Genomic DNA, 6,781 nt, shown 5'->3' with positions numbered 1-6,781 from the left:
TAACATAGATAGCTAGTGGGAAGCAGCCACATAGCACAGGGAGATCAGCTCGGTGCTTTGTGACCGCCTAGAGGGGTGGGATAGGGAGGGTGGGAGGGAGACGCAAGAGGGAGGGGATATGGGGATTTATGCATATGTATAGCTGATTCACTTTGTTATACAGCAGAAACTAACACACCATTGTAAAGCAATTACACTCCAATAAAGATGTTAAAAAAAAAAAGAACAGCCAAAACATCTAAAATGAATACACCTTTGCCATCACGCAGAACTATATTGTGGGGTGAGCGAACGGCTGAATGAGGGGCCGGTGTAGGTGGAGTGCAGGGCCCCCAGGGGAGGTGGGTTCCCCAGGGCTCAGCCGTGAATGTGCCTCTCGCTCCGGCCCCTTTTGCCTTCGGCAAGTTCGTGATCGCCTGGGGCCCCAGGTGCCTGCGCTGCCCCAGCTTTACCCCAGCTGCTTCTTCCCATCTGAGCTCTGCATCCACGTGGGTGACTTACCTCTCCACGCGGGTGTGTCCCAGGCCCCCAGACTCAGCGGGTCCAGACCACACGCACGGCCTCCCTCCCCTCCCCTGCCCCCACTCCTTCCCTGGGGGCGCGGCCCCTGTTTCTTGGAGTCATAACTCCCTACGATAGCTAATGTATGTGCAACTGGGTTACAGGGTGCTTTGGATTCTGGTTAAAGCTTGTTCTGGGTGTGTCTGTGAGGGTTTTTCTGGATGCGCTGAGCATTTAATCGGTAGATTGAGTAAAGCAGGTTGCCCTCTCCGGGGTGGGTGGGCCTCAGCCCATTCTTTGAGGGTCCAGAGAGAACAAACGATGGAGGAAGGGAGCATTTGCTCTCTCTGCTGGACCACTCGAGCTGGGACATCGATCTTCTTCAGACTCTGACCGAAACTGCGCCGTCAGCGCCCCTGGGTCTCCAGCTCGCTGACTACAGGTCCAGGGACTTCTCAGCCTCTGTAATTACTGGAGCCAAATCCTTATAAATATATTCTAAGTCTGGTTTCTTGAGAGATGCTGGCTAATACCCGCTGCCTTCCTCTCCCACGACCTGAGTCCTGTGCCTCTGGCTCAGCCTCCAGCATCTCCCGCAGGACCAAGCCTTCATTATCTCTCACCTGGATGGCCCAGATGACCAACTCGTGGCCATCCAGGTGAGAGATGCGAGCTCGTTAGGCATCCTGATAGGAACGTTTGCTTCTCCTTCCAAAAGGGTGGCCCCTAGGTCCCCTGCAGGTGACATCCCCTGCCCCGTTCCCCCCAGGGCCCCGGCCCACCGGTCATCTTGTGGCACAGGGCGTTCTCTTCCTCTGTTGCACTCACATTAATTGTAGTTAAATAGCCACGCGGGTAACTGTTGAGTTTCTCGCGAGCACTGGGCTCCGTGAGAGCACAGCGCCTCTGGCCTGTGAACGTCGCTGCCCCCGGCCCTCTCCAGGGTGGGCTCCATAAGGGTTAGGGCGGGACCGATGTCTGAGGGCGAGGTGCTAGGGCGGGACTGATGGAGTCTCCGGGGGCACGAGGGGGAAGGGAATTCCTGGAACGGGCAGAGCGTGAAGGCAGCGGCGCTGGCACGTATGGGAAACCGTGCGAGCTGGACATGGCAGGCGTGTGGAGGGAGGGGCTGGCGATAGCAGGGGGACCACGGCCCGGAGGGCTCAGGGCTTTGCTCCCCGGGGCCTGGACGCAGCCGGGAACGAGGGCAGTGACTGGTTGGGGCATGTCGAGTGGGAGGCCGGGCGGCAGGACAGGTGGGCGCTGATGCCACGTGAGCCTGGGCCTGGGGAGGGGGACTGGCTTTAGGGCCCGATTCAGGATCAGGTTCTGTGAGCTGGTGCAGGAACAGGACAGGCGTCAGGAATAAGGGGACTGGAGTAGCTTGGGGCGGCTTTCCATCCTAGCCTGGCCTCCTTAGGACACTTGAGGGTGAACCTCCAGGTCTGAATATTCAAAACGAATATTTCTATTTGGGGGCGGTGTGTGGGGTTGGCCCCTCAGCTCCTTTTGCCCATCTTGGAAGTTGGCGATCGGCTCTTTTATTCATACAATTCACGTGCCTCCAGAGCAACGAGAACTACTCTACCTTCCCAGCACGTTACCATTGGTGCAAATCAGTCGTCTGTGGGCATTTGAGGTGATTCCACTTCCTTTCTCCGCCTCCCACCCCAAAACACTACGGAAGCTCCAAAGAGCAAATCCGTGCTCCTCAGTGGGAGAGGGGTCTTGACGGGACGGGGACAGAACCCACGGATGGCGCTCTGCACCCAAGTGGAGGACACCCGCCAGCTCTGCTTGCGTCCCCAGGGGAGGCTTCTGGCTCCAGGGGCTGCATTTTCCATCGACCCATCTTGCCTGGCCGGGTGGGGAGTGAGCAAGGCCTGGAGGTGCTGGGGGATGTCGCGGGGAGCCGTGTCCTGAGGGCCCAAGCTTGCCCAGGTGAATGGCTGCCCCGAACAAAAGTGCTTTCTGATCTTCAGATGCGAACAGGCAGATGCACGGCGGGTTGGGGTTAAAACAAAAGCCAAGAAGTCCCTTCCCCTGGAGAGCCTGTCCCCACCCCTCTCAGACCTCAACCTCCCAACACACCTACAGCCCAGACCAGGGTCTCCCAGCTCTTTGGAAAATGAGGGTCCTTGTGATTCAACACATCTTGAAGACCCATAGGATCTTGGCATTTGTTGATTGAGAAAAGGTGTTGATTGTCACAAAGGTGTTGTAAATTCCTAACTCTTTCAAGGAAGGTGGGTTTCGTCAATCCCAACAATCCTAATCCTTACATGTTGTCAAGAAACAGTTCATTGTACTTGTTGAGTTTTCAGACGCTGCTTGATTGACCTCTGTACCCATAGCCCCCTTGTCATAATTCTGTGCTTTCTAAGCCCAGGCCTGTGGCTCACTCAGTGGGGGTGTTACCTAAGCTACTCAGTGAGCTCACCGTGTTCCTGAGTTTGTTGTTGGGTGAATATATGTCCTGTCTTCCTGGGGGACTTGGTAAGCCTTCTTGGGGGGCAGAGATGATGCCAGGCGGCAGGTGCCTCGTGTAGCGAAGGTGCAAAATGCAGGCATGTTGTTAAGATGACATGGTAGCAGGACCAGAAGGGCCAGATGCTGAGACCAAGTGTTTGGGGAAAAACAAATCTCTGATGAAAACCTACATTGTGATAGAACACTACTCAGCCATAAGAAAGAAGGAAATAATGCCATTGGCAGCGACATGGACGGACCTGGAGATGATCATACTAAGTGAAGTAAGTCAGAAAGAGAAAGGCAAATACCATATGATATCACTTATATGTGGAATCTAAAATACGACACAAATGAATCTATCTACGAAATGGAAACAGACTCATGGACATAGAGATCAGACTTGTGGTTGCTAAGGGGTGGTGGGGAGGGAGAGGGATGGACTGGGAATTGGGGGTTGGTAGATGCAAACTGTTACATATAGAATGGATAAACAACAAGGTCCTACTGTATAGCACAGAGAACTATACTCAATATCCTGTGATAAACCATAATGGAAAAGAATATAAAAAAGGGAATGTAAATATGTGTATAACTGAGTTACTTTGCTGTACAGCAGAAATTGGAACAGCATTGTAAATCAACGAGTTAAAAAAAAAACCTACATAGTGGTCACACAAGAAGAAGCACTCATTCAGGATGCAGAGGTGGACACAAATAAGGGCATCAAGAGGTACCTTTTTAAAGAAAAAAATGGGCACTTCCAGGAAAATGGTCAGAGCTCGAAATTCCATCCTGGAACCCAGGGATAAAGGTGAGAGCCAATTGTGTTAGAATCTTCCAGAATAAAATAAAAGGAAACTCACCCTTCGTAGAGCAGAAGACTTGCAGAGACTGCAGTGGGGTATGGGAGTGGGGTGGGGGCAGTAGTCCTGAAAACAAAAGTGACAAAGTGACAGGGAAGAAAAAAGAGAAAAAGGAGGGTTACATTGGGACAGCTCCGCATCCAGGTGGGACGGAACCGGAAGCAGGCTAGAGGGTGTCGGGAAGAGTCATGACCTCCTCAGAAAAGGCTGAATTATGACAACTAGACCTACTGCTGATAAAACGTTCTTCTCCAGAGAAGATAGCTATTGGGCCCATTATTCATTGGCATTCAGAAATTCTCTTGTTCACGTTAGGTCGGGCCTCTAGTTCTTACGTTTTGGGAACCGTGGAAGCTTTGGAAGTGCCCACGGACCCCTGGCCTCAGAGCCCTCCCCTCCCGTGCCGTCCAGGGCCAATTGCCTTTCTGAGTGCAAAGTGCGCTATGGTTCGGGAGGAGGATGCCAGCCGAGAAGTCGCAGGCATCAGGGTTTGTCCTGGCTCTGCTTGGGGACCCTGGGGGTTGCCTTCCCCCCTGGTCCTTCAGGGTTGGACTTGATTGCCTCTGACGTCCCTTGCAGGATAGGTGTCTCTTCTATTCTAGACACCATCTCTGAATGATTCTTTCCTGCAGAGTTGATGACTTGTGAGAGTGGGGATCAGGCAATACGGATGCCATCTCTAACTTTGTCCAGATCCGCTGTGTGACTTTGGGAAAATTGCTTAACCTCTCTGGGCCCTAGTTTTTCTCATCTGTGAAATGCAGTTAATAAGTTTTTTTTTTTTTTTAATCTCAAAGTTTGTTGGGAGGATTAAGTGCCCAGTGAATGATGTGAGCTCTCCAGCATAGAGCAGCATCAGGAGCTGTGTGTTATGTGATTGGTCAAAAGGGACCCGTTCCACAGTGAAATAGGCAGCAGGTGAAAATATGTGCAGAAATGCCCTTGGTTCAATTAAATGCTGCTAGATCTGCTCGAATTCCCGTTTCTAGCATAATAGTTTGAATATTCATCATTTTCTCAGGCTTTCCTTAGGGGCAGAATCTCCTGGAGGGCTTGTTAAAACCCAGATTTCAGTTTCTGATTCAGAAAACTCACCTCTGAGGTGAGGTCCAAGAGTTTGCATTTCTAACAAGCTCCCAGGGGACGCTGACGCTTCTGGTTGGGAAAACACACCTTGAGAACCACTGGATTATGGATAATATCCTGACACTTATTTTTTATCCCTCCAGATTTGAGTAATGCTCAGATCCCACTTAAAGGAGGAAAAATCAAGGATTCTCTCATTTGTAAAACACTGAGTTAGTCTTATTCTATGAATCTATCCTTCAACTGTGAATTTGTGAAAGTAGAATCATTTCTTACATTTATATTATCACTGAAATGAAAACATAAAACTGAAACATTTTTCTGGAAAAGATGCAGCCCACTGAATACAACCTTAGAAACATTGCTCCACAACAGAAACATTGCTAATTCTTCACGTACCCTTAAGAGTAGTGAGGAAGGAGGGGTAGGGCGGGGGCGGGGAGGGGCTGATTTGAACCTTGAGCCCCTCTCCTCGCTGAGTGGCTTTGGGCTGTACCCAGGGACCTCGGTCTTTGGATGTGAAGCGCTGTGAGGGGTGTGTGTCCACGTGAGGCTCTGGATCTTGCTGGCTGCTGGTGGGCAATACAGAACCTTCCGTGGGCCTGGTCAGGCTGGCAGGGTTCTGACCTGCCAGGGGAAGGAGCGGGTGGGAAGCCGGGTGGGATGGGGCGGGAGGTGCCAGGGCCCTGGGGTGAGCTTTCCCGTCGTTCTGTGCTGCTGGCGAGCTCCTCCATTTAGTTTAGGTTAAAAAAAGCGAAACATTTCAAGCTCAAAGTCAAGAGTTCCCCAGGGACAGCTGGCTATGCCGTGGAGACTTGCGCTGCTTGGGTTAATTCTGTATTCTTTTTTTTTTTCCATCAGGTGTCACTCACTGAAGGTTAGAGTGATTCCCTGGTACTTCATACTTTAAACACTTCTTCTGATCTAAACCTTGAATCTCCTGGCCACACAACACGCAGTGTTTCTTCCAAGTGATCGGTCTCCCATAATGTTCTGCTGGACTTTCCTTCTTAGAGAGCCCTATCGTAGGGAGCTGTCATCTGCCCTCACCCCTCTCCTTTCTGACCCAGGGGGAACATCTCAGCTGTCCCGCGATACATTCTGATAAGTGGTGAGACAGATGCGCGCGTGTGCAGCGTGTACAGCTGGGTGGCATCCTCACTCCTATTGTGACCACCGGCCGTCACAGGCCAGCCTCTCGTGAGGGTGTTTTCAACCCTCATCTCTCTCCGTAAGACCAGTGGGAAAACTCTGGCTGAGAATGAACCGATTTGCCCCATGTCATAAAGCCCAGAAGCCCAGCCAGGACTTCCGACCCCAAACGCAGGTCTTTTCCAATATGGAGAGTCATCTAACTTGGGAAGCCATCTACTCAGAAACTAAGTTGTTAGACGTGCTGTACAAGGCAGACCCTCTGAGGAATGAGGGCCATCGACGTTACAGAAACGTGTCTTCCCCAGCCTGTATAGACCTCAGGAAACAGTGCAGTGGTGCCCCCAGTATGGACTAAGTCAAACTGGATGAGCCTACATCTCACCCTCCTCCACCCCCCCGAATCCATATCCTTTGGAAATTTTGGAGTGCTGTGTCACGTCTGAATACATGGGAAAAAAATGGAAAGTCATCCATATTCTACGACCCCAAGAGTTCTTTAGCTGTGGAAGGAGATGGCGTGTTACACAAATGGAAGGTTCTTGGCCATTTGTATCAATGGATACAAACGTTCGCACTAGAAGGGCCGAGAGGTGGGAGGAAGTGGGGTGCTGGGACCCCAGCCCCCTTCTCTGGCCTTCCTGATGATGGAGTGACTCATCTCTGCCAGGAGCTGGAACGCTGATCTGATGCTCCTCTGGGTGGTC

General features: G+C 51.5%; 1 long non-coding RNA gene across 1 annotated transcript in view; it reads left to right on the top strand.

The window, feature by feature from the left end:
* LOC114486809 (uncharacterized) overlaps positions 1-6,501 on the top strand; it is a 42,934-nt gene extending 36,433 nt beyond the window's left edge. Inside the window, exon 3 of the long non-coding RNA XR_003681098.1 lies at positions 5,784-6,501. This is a non-coding gene — a long non-coding RNA (uncharacterized lncRNA). The remainder of the gene's footprint in view (positions 1-5,783) is intronic.
* Positions 6,502-6,781: the final 280 nt, after the last annotated feature.

Source organism: Physeter macrocephalus, chromosome 8, assembly GCF_002837175.3.
Source record: "Physeter macrocephalus isolate SW-GA chromosome 8, ASM283717v5, whole genome shotgun sequence".
Classification (NCBI taxonomy): domain Eukaryota; kingdom Metazoa; phylum Chordata; class Mammalia; order Artiodactyla; family Physeteridae; genus Physeter; species Physeter macrocephalus.
This window is presented reverse-complemented; position numbering and strand designations above follow the sequence as displayed.